General features: G+C 42.4%; 1 protein-coding gene across 5 annotated transcripts in view; it reads right to left on the reverse strand.

The window, feature by feature from the left end:
• The window catches only part of LOC133842295 (zwei Ig domain protein zig-8), a 71,167-nt gene that overhangs the window by 26,825 nt on the left and 25,058 nt on the right, over positions 1–19,284 (reverse strand). For all 5 annotated transcript variants that reach the window (XM_062275337.1, XM_062275339.1, XM_062275338.1 and 2 more), the window contains exon 2: positions 7,526–7,568. The gene's annotated coding sequence lies outside the window, so the exon portion shown is untranslated. The remainder of the gene's footprint in view (positions 1–7,525; positions 7,569–19,284) is intronic.

A 19,284-nucleotide genomic window follows, 5' to 3' on the forward strand; every position in this document is an offset into this window, starting at 1 on the left:
ATAATGAGTTTTCCGGCAAGGGCGCATGCAAAACAACGCTCAGCTCAGCTCGACGTGGATGTAGTAACTGACAGAGAGGCGATGGAGTGGGGAGAGAGGGGGTCACACTATGGTACAGTTGTGAAAAAAAATTAACTTTTGCTTTAATTATAAAGCTGACAAAACGCTCGGGAGCAGCGCATGAAAATTGCGAGTGCGCTAAAGGGGAGAGCCCAAAAGTCACTTGTCAGGACACAAACACACACTCATTCTCAGAACGCCCTCACAGATATAGCGCTTAGCTAGAAGCAGACACGTGGAGAGAGAAGAGAAAGTGCTCAGTATCTGAAGGGCCGACTGGGACTAAGACTGACAGCGGTCTCTTGCCAAAAAAAAAGAAAAGAAAAAAAATGAAAGAATCCTTTACGCCAGAGCCAAAACATTTTTGAAGAAGTCGTTCTCATGGTGCGCAAATCATGATAAACTCCAAGGGTCAGCAATAAAGCGTCCTAAGTGCCCCCGGGACGGCAACAGCAACGGCAACTAGCAAACAGCCAACTGGCAGTCAGTCAGGGCCAGAGCTCACGGGCCAGAGAAGGCCACGTTACGCATACGCCCTGTTGACCTTTGAATATTTTAATTAATTATGAAGTCCATGCCGCAATCGCAATCGCAATCGCAATGCAAATGTCTAAACAAACGGCACAAATAAAAGCACGACGCCGTAATTATTCAAATGCAAGCGAAGGAGAAAGCACAGGAAAATTCAAAAATATATATTTTAATCCCAAAAGCAAACAATTATTTCGATTTCGATTGCAAGTGCAAAACGAAACTCTCATCTGGCTTTAATAAATGCTGCTTGACCAATGCCAGATGATTGCACTCGACGATGAATACAAATACAAGCATTAAATGTATGAATTAATGAACGAAGAAGTGAATGGCAAACACAAATACTACAAAATAAAAATATGTGTATATGCTCGACATTTCTTGTTGTCATGGTAACCGCATACAGAGAACTTGCACGAGCGGCAAAATTGGCACAAGCTTTCAACTGTTACAACTGTTGTCTGAGTGTGTGTGTGTGTGTGTATGTGTGTGTGTTATGGGGTATCCTGCTGTTAAGGATACGCACGATGATGCAGCCAAATGCCGAAATTGCGCAACTATCATAAACGGAAATAATCACAAGTCAGTTGTGCTTATATAGCGGAAATTAAATATGTTTTGTTTTATGCCCCGCCGCTTTGCCACCCACCCCCCTCGCTCATTCATTTTGTCATCCACTGTTTTGTGTTGCTTTTTAATTTTAGTATTTGTTTTATTTCTTAAAGTGGAGCACTGATTGTGCTTTCATTTGTTTGGCAATTGTTTCGCAATTTTATCTGTGGCTTATTTTCCAATTGAAATGCTGCTCTCGTTTTATGAGCTTTTAAATGTAATTGCGTCACATTATGCAGATGTGCACACACATACAACAAATGACACTCACACATTCACTTACATATATAGTTATTTGCTTGCCATAAATACTGTAAAGGGGCAATAAATGAATTGCCATTTCATTTGCAGTTGAAGTTTGCTCATTCTTCTAATGCCCATTTAGCATATGTGTTTCAATTCCCTTCTACTGCTTCTCTCCAGCTCTCTGGCTCTGTCTTTATGTATTCGCATTTGTAAATTTATCTTTTGTGCATCGTAAATCTTGCTGCCTTTTCAGCATTTTCACAAAATTTATTTCCTTATTAAAACTTTTTTATTTGATTTAATTCAGGCGCATGTGCAGAGCCTGGCGATGGCGATGACGATGACTGTGGCAGCCTCAGCTTCAGTTCCTGATCCCAATCCCAATTTCGACTTCTGCCAGAAGCCAATGCATGTGGACTAGGTAAATGCTCCTCCAAACACACACACACACACACACACACACACACACACACACACATTTACACATATAACAGTGAATTGTGATATATGTAACGAGTGTTTGCGAGTCGTTGGTGCTGGCTGGCATTCTACCCTTTGCTCAAAGTCAAATAGTTTTTCGAAAAAGCATTCAACTTTATCGTGCGTTTCCTGGGAAATTAACATGCTGCCAAATCCCTACCTCCCTTCCGCTTGTCTGTGTGTGTAAATCGTTGCTGGTTCGTTTACCTCATCGACGCACACACAGACACACACACACAGATGCTCCCATAAAAATATCGTTTGTGAACTTAGACCTCTCCTTCGTCTCTCGAACTGCGTGTGTGTGCGTGTGTGTTGAGTATGTGGCCCAACGCACTAAACTTTTATTTTAGATTAAGTCAATTTGCCCAACCCACGGAAAGTATTTTTCATTTGGCTGACTGGCCTTTTTATTAACAAACTCGTTGCCTATCCAAAAAAGCTGCGCATCAAACTATGCACGTCTGTTGCCTGGCTTTCGTTTTTCTCTCCTTTCGTTTGGGTTGTGCCCATTATTATGTATACGTTACGTTACATTGCGTTACGTATACGCAACGAAGTCTGTTCTGTTCTGGTCTCGACGGTGTAATCGGCAAAGTTAAATTTCGCACTTTTGCAGCACAAACAACTCCACAACTTTTGTAGCTGTCTCTCAGCCTCTCTCCATTTTGGTTTTGATTTTGATTTTGCCCAGCCGCATATTATCGTATTTTTTTTTTCGCTCTGTTTTTTCTGTGTGTTGATTTCTGTTTTGTTTGTACGCGCCGCAGAGAGTAATTTGGGCCGGCAACTTTAAAGCACTTGCCATAAATTATGTGTTCGAAGCTGTCGGCATAGCCCTTTTCGCTCTGATTGCTTGATTTATCAGCTGTCTTTAGGCTAAAGACTTTATTGGAAAAGTTTGATTGGGAGCTGCTTCTCGCACTCCAATCATATCAACCTCAACCGCGCCACGCCGCCTACTGCTTCCACTCTGATTACTTCATTTAGCTTTTTGCGTTGTGTTCGATATAAAAATAAAAATGGTAGAGAAAAAATAACGTACTGTAACCGCCGAACCTGATTGACGTCAACTCGCTGTGCTCATAAATCAAAAATGCATATGCCAAAAAGGCGCAATTTTGAAATGTTTAAAAATGAATGACCCTGCTTCGAGTGAACTCAATCAATAACTGATATACTCGCTGGAACAAGCCGCAGTTTACCAAAAAAAAATACATTCGAGGAGGTGGTTGAAGTTCTTCACTAATAGGATGTGAGTGTACGCTGAATCATTATGTGGTTATACCCTCTATCCATCGGGTAGAAGGGTATTATAACTTTGTGCCAACAGATTTGTATGTATGAAACAGGCAGAAGGAGTCATCTCCGACCCCATATGTATTCTTGATCAGCGTGAACAGCCGATCCATGTTCGCCTGGAATGTCTGTCTGCCCGTCCATCTTATTAAAATTTAATGATAAACTTCTTTTTTTTTTTAATTACAATTAAAAATTGTAGCAGCTATTTAAGTAATACTTTTGTATGACAAAAAAAAAACCCCGAAATTCTGGTATATTTTGTACCTTTTGGTATATTTTGAATGCAGTACAATATTGATAAACCAAATATAGGATTCAGTATAATTTATTATCATTTATGAATATTATTGGTATAATTGTAAAATATGGTTTTATTTAAAATGAGTAGCGGGTATATCATAGTCAAGTACACTCGACTGTAGTTTTCTTACGTGTTTTATATTTTTTCGAATATATAGATTACTTTAATATTACATTTAAAAATCAAAATGAAGTATAGTATACATAAATGTGGAATAATAAATTACTTGTAAGCTTGAAAAAATAATAATCATTCAAGTACTTGTATGTGAGTATATTTTTTTCTGCAAGCCGCTTATCTGATTCTCATTATGGTTTTTGTCTTCCGTAAAGTACGACAAGTATGTATGCGTGTGTGTGTGTGTGTGAGTGTGCATGTAGCAAGAAATTGGATTATTAAAAAATGCTTTTAAGCGTCGTTATCGAAACGGCGATAAAATAAATACAACATCAAGTGCGGCATATAAAGACAGAAATGCGTAAATAAAAATATAAAAATAAAACATGCATAAAAAAAAGATGGTTGGGGAAAGGGAAGCGGAAGAGGGGAAGGAGATGCACGGTGGTATTGTTGAATTTATTATCTGTTGCATAAATCAACGTTTTAATTATGTGGCAGCCAAGACTACCAGCCAAGACCTCGACCATTCAGAGAGATGAGGCGCTCAACTGAGAAAAAGTACATAAAAATGTTAATTACCTGCAGACGGAGAAACAGAAGAGATGCTCCTAGAGAGTTCTTGTACTCATCAAAATGAGTGGTAAACAAAACCCCGAGACAATGTCTTTGCTATGGCAATGAAAATGGCGTCGGCGAAGGCACAAAAAGCTCTTTTAATTAGAGCAGTGCCAAAAAAAAAAGAAAAAAAAAATACCCAGAAATAACAAATCCTGTCTAAAGAGACTTGAAGCAGCTCTATCTTTAGCAGCAGTGGCAGCAGCAGCTTTGCTACTAAATCTTTTTAATTCTAGCACAATTATCAACGCTTCTGGCATATGCAATTGAATGTCTACGTGTTCGTGTGTTCGTCTTGGCCTTGGTTATCGTCTTGGTCGCTCTTGGGGCGTGGCAACAGCTTGTAGCCAAGGCAGTTTTTGGGCCATAAGGTTGCGGTTGCCCCCAACAACACGGCAGAGGCATACTGTTTACTTGTTACGGCTCTTGTTTTGTTTGTTTACGGCCTTTTGTTGCTAATGATTGCCGCCAGTCGGCTGCTGGCATCACCCTTCCCCAACTCTACTCTACCCTGACTAGGGGTGGGTGTGTGTGTGTTTGGCAGTTAGCATGTAGATGTCGGTCTATGCCGTGTGGCTTTTATATGAGATTTGCAAATTGCCTTTTATAATATTTAATAGGAGTACGAGAGGCCACAGCAGCAAAGGCAGTTGACTTTGCACAGTTTTGTACTTTCATTTTATGATTTTTACAACGCTTTTATTACTTAATATGGCAAAGCAAATACTCTTGACGCAAATTGTCGCCTTGGCTGGCAGTTGGCCTCTGCAACTGACTGCTGGCATCTGCCTTCTGGCAGCTGCTTACAATGTTTTCCGGGCCACACACTTTTAATAGAGGAAACTGTTTATGGCATTTTTTGGGGGACGCTGATAGTGTTGGCTAATGTATCCTTAATACGTTTTAATATGCAATTAATGTGCTTTGTACACTTTAATGACAGCTCGGCACACATATTTATTTGTTTTCATAAATATAGAGCGACAGTTGCGGCATAAATCATACGCCCCATGTGCCCCACAAGGCATATAAATCAACATGAATGTCACTGTTTCTTCATGCGCCACACTCCAACCGAATGCCAATCCTTATCCGTTATCCTTTTCGGTCCTATTTCGAGTTATAATTATCACGGACCAATGCCTTTCTTTCTTGCTATACTCGCATATGTGTGCGTTCCCCCCCAAAGTTCGCATGAAGTGCCCAACTGTCTTCTCTTCTTCGCTCCCCTGGCGCTGATTGAAGGTCTTTGAAGTATGTGTGTGTGTGTGTGTGTGCGGGTGTTCGTTACTTTTGTGTAGTTGACACATTAATACAGGCAACTCAGTTAGATTTATGGCAACGAGCGAAAAGAGTACAAAAAAGTTGGCTGCCCAAACTAAACAAACTCATATAAATAATAGGTCAGTGACAGCTGTTGCCCGAGCCTGACCAAATTGCTTTATCAGCCAACCTATCAATACCAAATTGCACTCACTTAAAAAGTGCCCGAGCGAAACTCTAAAAAAAAGCAACTAATTTTGTATATCGCACACAAAATTGTATACCGAGCTGGCTGTGGGACTGTTGTCAGCTTGATTATCCCGACAAATTGGGGCCCTTTCTTAATGCCAAAGTCAAGCTAATGTGCACTCATTAGAGCCAGTCCAAGTCCCACGCTATTGTCCCTTTTTTGCGTTGTCAATGCTCAAGTTGCTGTTGTTGTTGTTGTTGTTGTTGCATTGCTTCACGTTTCTGGCAAAATAGCTCGTAAAAAGAAAAATGAAAATAAAATAAATTTGAAAAACAGACAGCAAATTATGCAGCGATGCGTATAATTAATCTGTTAGCATTAATTGCGGCAAAGGCTGCAAAACCGCAACGCTAGCACGCCAAATTGTGCACAACAGCTAGAGAGTAGAGAGAGGGGAGAGTGGAAAGTGGAAAGAATGAGCGCCAAATGAAAAGAAAGCCTGAAATTATTTTAACGCTCAGCCAGCGAGATAAACTAACCGACCGAGAGAGCTTCACTGGCTGCACCCAGTCTTCCAATTCCCTTCTCCCTTTTTCCCCTCTGGCTCTGTTGCCTCGTGTATCGCTGCTGTTGTGCTGTTTGGCTGTTAAGCTCACACTTAACTGTCATTTGTAGCCAGTGGAGTGTGGCAGGCAAATATAAATCTGCGGCAAGGACAACGGTCTGCTCTTATTGAGAGCTCAGCCCGAAGCTCGACGTTGGCGTCAGCGTCGGCGCCGGCTGATTGGGCCAACTAAATTTGCCTTAAATGCGCCTTTAAACTTGTCCAACGACTGATGAACTGCTGTCGCTCGCTCTCTCTCTCCTCTCGCTCTCTGTCGGAGTGTCAGTCGTTGTGTGTAATTAATTGCTGACCAAGTTGAGCACATGCCAACAGCCAAACACATTCTCATGCACACGGACACCACATCAGCTCAACTCAGGCGGCAGCCTGGCAGCCTGGCAACCTGGCAAGGAGGTGAGCTGACTCGAGCTGGCTGACTGGCTGGTCGTCCAGGTAAGAAAAACGACAGCACAATTTATAAAAGTCAACACTTAAGCACGTTTCAGCATTTGAGAGTAAGAGAACTAACGTCGCCGCCATCGCCTTCTCAGAGCTTCACTTCATTTTATTATCAAGCGTATTTCTGCACGTAATTGTTTTGACGTCACTTTGCAAATTGTCCTTTTTTTCTGTGTTGGCTTGCGTTGCCTGCTCTCTGTTTATCTGCGCCATGGCCATGTCATGACCTCTCCCCCAGGTTGGTGAATTGTGTTTCCATTTTTTATTTACTCATTTTATTATTCTTTTTTTGGTGCTCAACTAGTTCATTAACAATGGTATTGCAATTAATTGCAAAATGCCCAACCTAATGACAGACAGACAAACAGACAGCAGAATCAGCAGGGAAAGAGTGCGAAAGCGAGAGAGAAAACAAGAGTCATTGCATGCAAACGACCGAATAACACGCGCGACGACAATTCGGACGTGCCCTGGATGGTGGATGGACCCCACCTGAAGGTGGCAAGCGGGGCGTATGCGCAATGTGGCTAACAATTTGTACGAAAACCGCAGCCAGATACAATTATCAGGCTATCTGGCATTGTCAATCATGATTTAGATCATTCAACTGACATTTTCATTGCGCCGCTTTGGCTTTAATTTCAACTTCAATTAACCTGAATACGGGCTAATGGTTAATGGTTGTTTTGCCAAAATAATGCCCAGCTACAGACTGATTTATATTACAAGTACTACTCACCCGTCACAGCTGCTGCTGTTGTCAGCTTTGTCAATGTTGATAACTGCAAGAAGAAAGAGAAAATTTTAAGTATATTATTAGCATGTTTTCAAGGCATGTGTATTAGTAATATGTGTGCATTCAATAAGGCTAGACGATATGCCCTTTAATTTGCCAACAGTTCAAAGGAACTAAAGACGTAAATAAAAGCCAAGTTCTCTCTTTACATATCTGTCTGTTTGTTGTTGATGTTGTATCTCCAGCTGTGCCTACGGGGTAGACAGACACTCTCCCCTTGCCTTGCCTTGCCGCGCATCACATACGCATCAATTGACATTGAACAGAGAACAGCTCGTTGATTGCCGCCTGCTGAGTCAGCCGAGTTAGCAACAGCAACAGCTACAGCTGGAGCATCAACATCAGAATCCACAACAGCATCAACAGCAGATCGCATGTTATTGACATTAGAGACGGGAAATCTCGGAATCTGAATGTGAATCTGTTTTGCGCCTTTGCCGTGGCTTAAGTGCAATCAACGCTGCTAAAGTCACGAGAACACGAGACTAAATCAACGTCACGCCCTCATCATGCCCATCATTCACATTCAGTCGCATCATCATCATCATCTGCCATCCGGGGAAACTTGAATGGAGTCTGTGATGTCAGCATTATTGGGCGGGGTCTCAGAAGAATAAAGGAGTAAAGGGTTAATCCCTTGACTCAACCTCAGACCTCGGCCTAGATGAACAAATCTTTTGAATTTAGCAACGTCCGCAATTTTAATTAAATATTAACGATTTCTTATTTTTTTTTTTTTTTTTGAAGCGAGTGTTTCAATTAATTATTGGAAATGTTCTAGGCCTACACAACAAAGCAGAAAAAAAATGAAATAAATTAATTATGCTCGCCTGGCTGGCCGAGAAATGGAAGTGAAGTTTAGCGACAAGCCTTTGCAAATAATTAAAAAGGGACGAGAGAGCTGGCCAAATCTGAAAAAGTAATTATTTGGACCATGCCCAGTTTCCCTCTTTCTCCTTCTCAGTTCTCAGCTGTGTCCACGTCCACGAAGGATGTATACAAATGGCGCAGGGGGAACGCAAAAACTTTTGCAACGAATTAAAATTAATGAAAATAAATTTTCAAAATTGTTTTTCCAACCCCTTTTTTTGGGAGGGCCGAAGTTGACTCTTCAAAATGATTCGAGTGTAATAAAGCAAAGCAAAGGACGAAGGGTCGTCCGCTGCTCGTCATTCTCAATAGGCATTCGTAGGCATTGCCAATTGAAGCTGACTCTGAGACGAAAGAGGAAGGACGTCTGTTGAACGGACTTGGCACATGAAAGCACTTAAGAAATTTAGTTCTTGTTCTCAATCTTGTATTTGAGGTCATTTTGGGCCCCAAACGTGGGCGAAGCGGGCGATGCAAAGTCGACCTATCCCAATAACCGCCGCTGCTGTTGCTATTTGCTGTTGTTGTTTTGTATTTGTTGTTGTTGTTGTTTCTGTTTGTGTTGCCTTTTCGCTTTGTTTGCTTGCCCGATCAGAAATCTCGGCCATTGGCTTTGTAAACAATTTTGATGCTAATCTTCAAGTTCATTTGCAATCGTATTAAACTAATTAAATATTCGATTAGCAAAAGTCAAAGGGCAATGGCAATAGAAATGGAAATGCTAACGACAAAGACAAAAGTGCAAAGCGCACTTAAACCTACTGATAAATTCAAATCCATTAATATTATGTGTACACTTTTATTTCTTTTCCATTATGCAGTAGCCAGCCAAGAGATGCGCACAGTTTTTATATACACTAACAAAGGGTAGTTAGAGTTTGTCACCCAGATAAACGCATTTGGTGTAACCTATTGCAAATTCTTGTAGTTAGCTTATTTAACTTTTTTACCGTTAAATATAATTTAAAGCAAAAGTGTAAGATTAAAGAATTTGTATGTCTTTATATGGAAGAACATTTTGAAGAGTATTGTTTTGTTCCAACTTTAATTACACTTACTGCTCCATGAGATGTTTGCTAATTGGTAGTCTGATAATCCCGTGAGTGTGTGTGTCGGTGTGATTTACCTTAGTGTGTGCAAGGAATGTGTAAATGTATATGCGACATGTGTATTAGTTTATTTCTCATGAACTTTTAATGCGACTTTGGCAAAAACGCGTTGCCATTTGTTTATTTAATTAAGCTCATTAAATGGGCAGCGCTTTCGATAACCCTCCATTCCTCTCTCTTGCTTTCTTGCTGTCTCTTTCTACTTATCTTTCATGCTCGTCCGTCCATATGTTACCAGGACATACTGAACACACACTCGGACACTACATATGCATAATTAATGGCCGGCTTTGTATCTTTCTGTTGATTATGAGCATATTGAGCATTGTGGCCATATTGTAACCAGAGACTCAACATTTGGAGTAGGAGTAGGAGACGTTGGCAATTCCTTTTCGGGTGGCTTTTTTGGCCATACTGACAGCATGCAGCATATGTGTTGGCAACAAGAATTTTTAGCCTGGCTCTGGCTGACATTTAAAACGCCTAATTAGCTGCGGGCTCCGTTGACCCCAATGCCAATGCCTCGCTTTTCTGGGAGTGCTCGTTGTCATTGTAATAAAATTATTGGAGCGTGAGACTGTCGCACATACCCCCCACATATACACACACACTCACATTCACACACACGCTTAGAAGTGCTTATTATGCCGAACTGCAGAGAAATTTAATTTATTCAAAATAACACACAATGTGCGGCATCATGTCCTTGCCAAACTTTGACCACACACATACACTAACACACACACACACACACACATACTTGCTTTGAGGATGCCCCAAAAAATATGTGTCCCCCATTCAAGAGAGAAGTGTGGAAGAATGAGCGTGCTTTCCATGGCCGGCTTCTAATTTTCACGCATGAGCGCACTTTTGAGTATAATGTTATTTAAAAAAGGAGCAGCCCGTAACAGAGCCCGGACATACCAGACCAGATCCTTGACCATTCGTATCAGTAGCATGCTCAATTTAATTTGAATTGTTACTCCCCTTCGGCAGCTGCCGCCGCCGCCTCCAGCACCTGGCAGCCACTCGACCACTGGTCGAGAGAATATTTGAAATGCGTGTGATTATCTTATTTATGTCGAGCCACGCCCAATTCTAAGGCAAAGGCAAAGGCAAAAGGTTTGCCAAAATAGATAGCGGTTCAAGTCCAAGTGCGGAGGCTTATACATTGAGGCCTGGGTCATAAATTAGTGCACTTCCTGCATGAATTTCATAGCGGGGCCAACTCAAAATTATTGTAGCTGGCAGCAGGCAAGCAGCTAAGCCTACCTCGGAGTTTATTGAACTTTATGAGCTGGGATTACTGAGCTGAGAGGCTCCCCTTGTACTGAAGAAGAATGACAACCGCAGACTTGGGTTTGGGTTTTTCGGGGCTTGCTTCTTGTCTAATTTATGGGCCTACGTGTGACTGACAAGTTTATGTTTTCATTTTTTGACCTCATAAATTCGCCAATACTTGCAGATTTCAAACTGCCACTGACTGCCACTGCGAACTGGGTTATAAATTTTACGTGACCGGACTTTAAGACTTTTCAGACATTTCGGACATTTTGAAGGTTTATATTTTCTTTTTAGGGGTTTTCTAACTGGACTTTCACTTCTGTGTAATAAACTAGGCGAAGCTTTGCATCCTTTTTTTCGTTCGTTGCTTTAGAGAGAGTTATTAGACATAAAGGCTGTCGAGCTATTGAAATGCGAGGTAAATTAAAAATATACCCCTTCGCTGCCTCCCGCCCCCATCCACCAATATTCGAGAAAGGGCAACCGCAACCGCCCACGTTGTGCTATTTATATGTAATCAGCGACGAGTTAACTTCACATTTTATGCTCGTTTTTGCTCTGTCTCTTTGAAAATTGTTTGTAATGGCATTATGAACACTTGGCTGCATGTTGTATGTTCTGCGCTAGCCAAAGCTAAGGCTAGCATTAAAGCCAGCTGAACCACTCGCCGTATACACAACATCGATTTTCTATGTTACGTATACGTCGTGTTAATGTAGCTCTACTGCGAATGGCGTTTGCGACTGCTACATTCGCCTTTTGCTTTTGCTCTTGCTTTAATTTTTATTTATTTTAGAGCTATTTTTTTGGTCTTTTGTTTACTTTACGTTACAGCCATTAAATGAATTAATCTGTGGCGAGAGTGAGAGTATGAGAGCGAGGGCGGGAGCAAGAGCGGGAGCGTTGTGTGTACACAACATACCAGCTCGAGTCGCAGCCGGAATCAACACCGGAACGTGGCGAAATGGCCGCGCCAGGAATAGCAACAGCAGCATCTCAACTCGCTCTGAAATGTGTTTAAAAAAGTTTTTGTTGCTGCCTTTTTTTGTGCTTTTTGGTATAAATTTGCAGACAGCCGGAAAAAACAGGCGGAGTTAAGTAAAAAGTGCGAGTATGTTTTGCTTAGCAAACTTTACTTAACTTAACTTCAATTTGCTTCATTCTCTCACTCTTTCTGTGGCACTCTCAGTCTGTCTGTTTTGGCAAAGTGAAAGGCTTTCAGATGGCCAAGGCCTTAAAGCATACGAGACGGGAGCACGGGGGAGAATTGAATTTGTCGGGACTGTGTTTTTGTTTTAGTATTTTTTGTATGTTTCCTTCCTTCCCTCTGCACTTTGGCAACATTTATCGTTGCCGGCTGCCAAGTTGCTTTGCTCATTGTGCCGGAATGACCAATTTTTGTGATTTTCAATTAAGTTAACTGAACAAGTGCCCCAAGAGTGAGTGGAGCCAGTGAAGGTTGAGGGCCGGTTGAGAGTGTGTGGCAGACGCCTCCTGTCAGCCGTGGTGTATTTTTGTAACAGTTTAAACAGCTGCCGGCTGCAATTGCCATGTGCAACGTGCAACATGCACTCTGCCCCCTTTCTCTCTTTCTCCACTTGCCACTTACCCAAATCCCAATCACTGCCGACTAGCGTCGACGTCGACATCGGTTGCCTGGTCTGAGCACGTTGCTTTGCGGCTAGCCGGAGAGCTCGGCACCATTAGCTTGGAAATTTATCTACATGCACTTGACAGGTGGCCAGGCAGCTAGCTAGAAAGAACGGCTTGATTTAGTTGGGTTTAGTTGCAACTGCCCGGCCAAAGCTGCCACATTAAATTGGAGCGCAACAAAACGTCGACGGCTCTTGACATGCCACACCGTGGCAAAGAGTAGAGAGTCCAGCTTCAGCTTCAACATCAGTCTGTACACGGACATGCAACATATCCATAGCTCACGGGTAATTGTGCCTGAACTCTTTCACTCTTCCTCGCTGTTCGTCTCCCTCTCCCTCTTCCTCTCTCTCTCTCTCACTCTGTGTGATCAGCTAAGTGTGCTCGCTGGTAAATTGGCTAAAATTCAATAAGTTAATGCCCGGCTTCGTCGCCTGATTGACAGCTGCAAGCTGGCCCGAAACGTGACCCGCTGTCAATTGCAGTTAATTTGACTTTGCATGTGGCCATGGCCAGAGAGAGTCAGCTGCTGCTGCCATCAGCTCTGATTACATTAACCATTAAAATTTTGTGCTTTCTCCGTTAGTTTTCTTCCTGCAGTACTTAAAAAAACAAAAAGATTGTGAGGACTGACTGGTAAGTGAGGCCACGTTGTGGTAATAATTTCAGTTGGACTGTCGTAAAAAACAGGTTCCACTTCATTTGCCACAATCGGCAGCAAATAAAATCGACTTCAAATGCCATTTGTCCTTGTCAGCACACAATTTACGATTGACAAACGATGTGCGGCACCAGGCTCGCCTCTCAAATGAAGCAGTGCGCTCTCGTTGTCGTACTCTCGTAGTAATTCAATGCCAGCTGGAACATAACAAATGAGGGCTGCACACACACACACACACATACACATAGCAAATAGCAATAGCAACAGTCGGCTGCCATCAAAAATAATACAAATTATGCGCGTGTCATAGCAACAGGGGTCGCCTGCTTCGTGGTGGCCAGGCCAAGTCTCTGATGCTTACAAACTGTTAGACAAACTGTGACTCTGACTGGGAACTGCGACTCAGACTTGAGACTGGGAGACACTTATGCATCGATTCATCAGCAGCTGCTCCTTCCCCTTCTCTACTCTGCCTACACAACGTACGTTTGGTTACGCGTAAGTTGCGTTGACACACACGTGTTGCCAGAGGGGAGAGCAAGACGCTGAAGGGCGGGTGGGAAACCCTTTTAAGCTGTCAAGTGGAGTTTTTGTTTCCGGCCGCGTCTAATGAACGATGACACTGATTCACAAGAAGAGCGCTTCACATGGAGTTTCCCTCGCGATTTCGCATATATGAGTGAGGGGAAGAGACCAGAGCAGCGAATTTCTTTTTTGTCTTTCTCTTTCTTTTTTTTCTGTGTGCAGTCGCCGGCGCTTCTGCTTGTTTTCATACTCAATTAGCCTTGACAGTGATTAATATTGACTGTAATTTCATTAAATCGCCTTTTGATATGCCCCAAACAGCAAGCCAGCTACCAGAAAGCCAGCCAGCTGCCGGGTTGCTATGTTGACCACGGCTGAGATCGTTGTTCGTTGTTCGGGCCATGACATAATTTCGTTACGATTTCGGCCTTTTGTACTTCAATCTGAATGCATGTAAGTCGGTGTAAGTGTGTGGTGTGTGTGTATGTGTGTGTATGCGAGAAAGATATATGAGTATGGGTTAAAAACCACTTGGGCTTGTGCCTGTGGTCATCATTAATTCGCATTGCATGCGCCTCAATTGAGCTCACTTTAAATCCTTATTAATGAGATGGCTTAATTATTTAAACAAAAAGGCTTCCTCAACTTCCATGCTTAATCAAGTAATATGTTTTGCCTTCAAAACGCTTCGCATCGAATTTGCCTTTCATTCATTACACATAATTGGGGGAAAGTTCTTGGCATTTCCATGCCGTGTCTTCAGTCTCTGACCCGCCTCTAATGGACGCACTGAGTGTGATATTATAACTGCGACCTGGCTGCATACAGACGAGTATTTGCGCTTGTTAGCTGTCAAAATAATTGACATAAAGTGGCATGTGTCTTCGCAGTGGTTATTTACGAGCTTCACGCACACACATACCGAGAGAGATAGTGAGATTGTGTTTGTGTAGCAGGAGAAGTGAAAGCGACACGCCTACAACTATAAATAAATGACAAAGGTGCTGATGGCTCCCCTTGCTCCGATGTCAAGTGGAGATAGGCATTTTTTGTGGCACCCTTCTCATTCACACACACATTCACACACACACAATTTATTTGAGGGTTTCTTTTAATGCCGTAAAGCAGCAATTGAAATATGTTGCATACTTCGTGGCGCATGCATAATACAGCTCAAGCATAATATATAGACTAATTTGCCAGATATTTGCGCGCTGTCTCCGCTTCTATGAGCACAGTTTGTTGAGCCGTATAAACTGCTTGAATTATGCGGTGAAGTTGGCTCAAACCTAACATGTATTTCCCCCTACATAAATTATGAATCGAGCGACTGAAATATTTATTAATGAAATTGCTGGAAGCTGTTAAATATTTAGCTACCGCTGCCGATGCCGCTGCTGCCAACGTAAACAAGTTGAAAATATGTGCCAGTGTCGAGAAGTCCCCTTAATTTTCATTATCCGAAATACGAAAATCTAAGAAATGCAAAAGGGAAAAGTCGGCTATGGTTTGTTATAAAATTCGCACAGTTCAATGTCATCGGCAATTTTGAGTTCATCAAAAATTTACGCGACAGACGCAACGCCAAAAGATGCCAAAAATGCTAGGGCGCAAAACTCTGTTAATGGGCATAAATGTCGCAACAGACGCTGACAACGACAGAAGAATGAAGTTTAATGGGACACCACCCGGCGAAGCACACAGCGAAGGTCCTTGCTATGCCACACACACACACACACAGACAGGGACATGTGTGCGTTTCCTGGAAGTTAATGCACTCAGGAAAAAATACTGAAGGAATTCAATGTTTAAAATTGGTAAAAGATAAAGATGATGACACACTTTAGACTCCAGCTAAAATTTAGGTCAATCGATGGCAAAAACTCATTATCCATTTGGATAGTGGAAAACTCCAGAGATCCTTTCGTTCATGTTATCATCTTTTTTGTCGAGTGTATCTTTCTTAGTTGCTCGACTTCATCGTTGTGTAGTGCTTTCTGTGGGGCGGCACACAAAGGCAGCATTATTAATAAGTATAGCGAAGCAACGTTGCGTATACGTGACATTTACGGAAATTTGATTGAAAAATATCGAACATACTTTTCGCCACTTGCTTGGCGAAAGCTTTTCACTCTGTTGGGGCATAACATTTTCATTTGATGCGTAAAAAATGCGACGCGCGATATGCCAATTTCTGTCAAATAAGAAAACAGCCGATGCCAGCAGCCGCCGTCCCAAAGTCACGTAATGCCAGAGTTCTGTATGTGTATGGGGTTTCGTTTTTTTTTTTTGCTTGTCATATTTTTTGGGACACACCTTTTGTGCTTGTATTAACAAATGTCATTGATATGTGCATGTGTGTGTGTGTGTTCAAAAATTACGTGTTCCAAATGCGAAAAGGGGTAAAACTGGCAGTCTGCAGATGGAGCGAGAGAGAGAGAGAGAGAAAGCAGACGTCAATGTCAGTCGACGGCGACAGTGGCTTTTGTTTGGCCAACAAGAGGCAGCTTGACCCACCTGCAACACGACGCGTCGCACAAGCGTGCTGACAGTTCACAGATTTGCAGCAGTAGTTGACATTGATTCATCAAAAATTAATCGAATTCCCAGTGGCAGCAGACGACTGAAGCTAAAGCTGTAGCTGTAGCTATAGCTGAATCTGAATCTGAAGCGTGCCTCCATCCACCTGTCAATTGTCACGCACAGCACTTTACATCTGTATGCGTGTGAGTGTGTGTGTGTGTGTGTGTGAAGCAAGCGTTTTCACAATACCCACACATACATACATCATGCTCCCTGCTCCCTTTTGCATAATCCGTTTAAACAACAATTCGTAATGGAATTGGCAGGCCGAGAGCAAGAGACAGAGGCAAAGACCCGAATTCATTGGGATACCAATAGACCCAATATAAACCCTGCACCACCTTCCCCACCTTCCAGTGGTGCCCCTGGCTCTCTCTCTCTCTCTCGTTGCTTTGTGACGGTCTACGCATTATTTTGTGGCTTGCGGTGCGTGTAGGCGTGGCAGGCGTGGATGATTTGGCATTCAGCCGCAGTAATATGACCCCTGGCCTCCACTTGAATGCAATGCATTTCATCTGGTTGCTGGTTGTTGGTTGATGCTGCTGCTGCAGCCAGCTAGCGTATGCAATTAATTGCATGTCCTTTGTGCTACATTCCACAGTGTTGGACAGGGCCAGCCAGCCTGTTGCCCCGACATTGTGACAGCGGCTTTTATATTATGCCATGTTTAAATGTGGCTTTGTAATTTCACTTTTAGAAAAATGAAAGCCTTCTCTCTGCCTGTCTCTGCCAATGTCCCTGGCCCGATGCCAGGCAACTGACAGCCGAGCTCAAAGCAAGCAAACCAACAAATCCCATCCACCCATCCACCCACCCACTCACTCACTTACTCATTTATCATCATTTAAAGCCCAAGTGCTGCAGTTTATTGTACATCAATAAAAACTATAGTCTTTGCCAATCAAAATGAGGATTTAAAACACTTCCCCGCTATCTCAGAGAGAGAGAGCATCTGCTACCGACAGGCGAAGAGTTATTAAAACCGCAAAACTGTGAGTGAGCTATGTGCAATGAGCAAGCATATCATGGGTAAGATTTTGCTTGATTTTAAGCAAACCACTAAGCTGGGCAGCTCAGCTTTTTTGGTGGTGGTGCTGGCTGACGGCCGCAGTCTTCACACAAATTGGCTAGCCATGGCGAATGGGTTTTATGCTCTATTTATTGGTAAATTGCCAAAGTTTGCACCTTGGCTCTATTAATTTCCACGCGAAGAAGTAGAAGAAGGATAAGCAGAAGCAGAAGCAAAAGCAAAAGCAAAGTGAGAGTGTGGCTGCCATTTGATAAGGTGTGTCCTTGAGCTCGTAAATATTTGTCAAGCTCATTCGCGGCTGTGCAACCATAACCCACATGGCGTATGAGTGTCGGAGTTGCCGCTGACGCTCATAAATTTTTGTCATAAATCCTTCACACTTTTTGGCCTGCCTCTCTAACGCTTCCAGCGAGTGAGAGCTTGCGGCCAGGTGGGCTGAAACCCGAATGGACAGAGTTAGCAGTGGGACCGCAAATGAGCTGTCAGAGCTAACAGTCTGTGCCTACTCTCTCTCTGCCTCTGTCTTCGTCTCTTTCTATCTGTTGTCTATGTCTCTGTCGGATTTATGCATGCGAAACTTTTGCCACCATTTGACCAAGAGACAAGCAAATGCGCAGCCAGCAATAGCTGCTATGTATCCGTTTGTATCTATGTAGTATTCCTCTGTGTGTGTGTGTGTGTGTGTGTGTGTCCTTCGCCGGCTAGGCCCATCATCCTTTGTGCGTGTCAATAAATGAAGCGTGATTGATTACGTGGTAAAGTTTTTGGGCAAATTCCATTCCATGTTTATGACAAGCCAGTCAAAGCGGCAAAAACCAAAAACACAGCCTTGGAAGTGATCCGACTGACAGGCAAACTTCCAGGTGTGCGAGAGGGGATTAGAAGGCAGAGTGGGCAGAGCAGAGATATGTATGTATGTGTGGGTTGAGGCATTCAGTTAAGGTTTATTGTTTGAATTTCGTGTATCTTTTTTTTTTGGTTGTGTGCTTGGCTATTGTCGGGCAGAGTGCACCACCACCTGATGGGGCTGCTTTGGGGATTGGACTGATGGTGGAGGTGGGGCTGCTGCTGCTGCTGCTGCTGTTGGCCGTGCCTGTCAAAATATTTTGTCAGCCATTTTTATGCAAATGAAATAAATTTTGCATAAAAAGTCAAACATCAACAGAGATTTATGACTTGTTGAAACTTTGGCATAATTTCATAAATATTTAAACCTTTTCATGGGCCGCATTTCAGCAAACGGCAAAAATGTCCGTGCACGAGTGTGTGTTCTCCCCTCTCCGGATAACAGAACAGCCAAAAAAAAGGGATGATTATGATTATGATTATGTGCAAATATTTGCGCTTATTACGCCGCCTGTCAGGACATCAGATTGTACTCATAATGCAACAACGACAGCGGAAAAAAAGCTAACAACAACAATAAGCCAATGGTGTTGGCTTATTTATGTATTATGTGTAGAGCCCCCGCCTAATTAATGGTCAACAAAACCCGGGTTATCGGCCAACAATTTCCGCTACATGAGCAAGCATGCACAATAAGCACAGCGCTCCCTTCCCCCTTCTAATTAACCTCATGACTGTATGAAGACATCCTTTCAATTAGCAAACCAGAAATCCGATGTATCTGTTTATCGTAAGACAAAAGCAGAGACACTTGAGGCATTTGCAGATGTAAACGCTTGTATTACCAATTAATTTGCAGAAGATAAATAATTTGTATCTTCATTTAATTTGAAATTTTCTAAATTTAAGTTGGTAGCTTATACTCTACTACCTTATTGTCTGCCAATTTGCTGAATCGATACTTGACTCTTGTTGCTTTGCTTACAGCCGCTTTAGCTTAACGATTTCTCAGAAATCTAAAATATTCAATTCAATTTCCAGGAAAACAAGAGTCAAGTAAATAATAAATGAATTTGCTAAAATTGCCATATCAAGTCAATTGAATCTTTGCAACATTTGTTGTGCCAACTTTTTGTTCCCA

This window comes from Drosophila sulfurigaster, chromosome 3 (genome assembly GCF_023558435.1).
Source record: "Drosophila sulfurigaster albostrigata strain 15112-1811.04 chromosome 3, ASM2355843v2, whole genome shotgun sequence".
NCBI lineage: Eukaryota > Metazoa > Arthropoda > Insecta > Diptera > Drosophilidae > Drosophila > Drosophila sulfurigaster.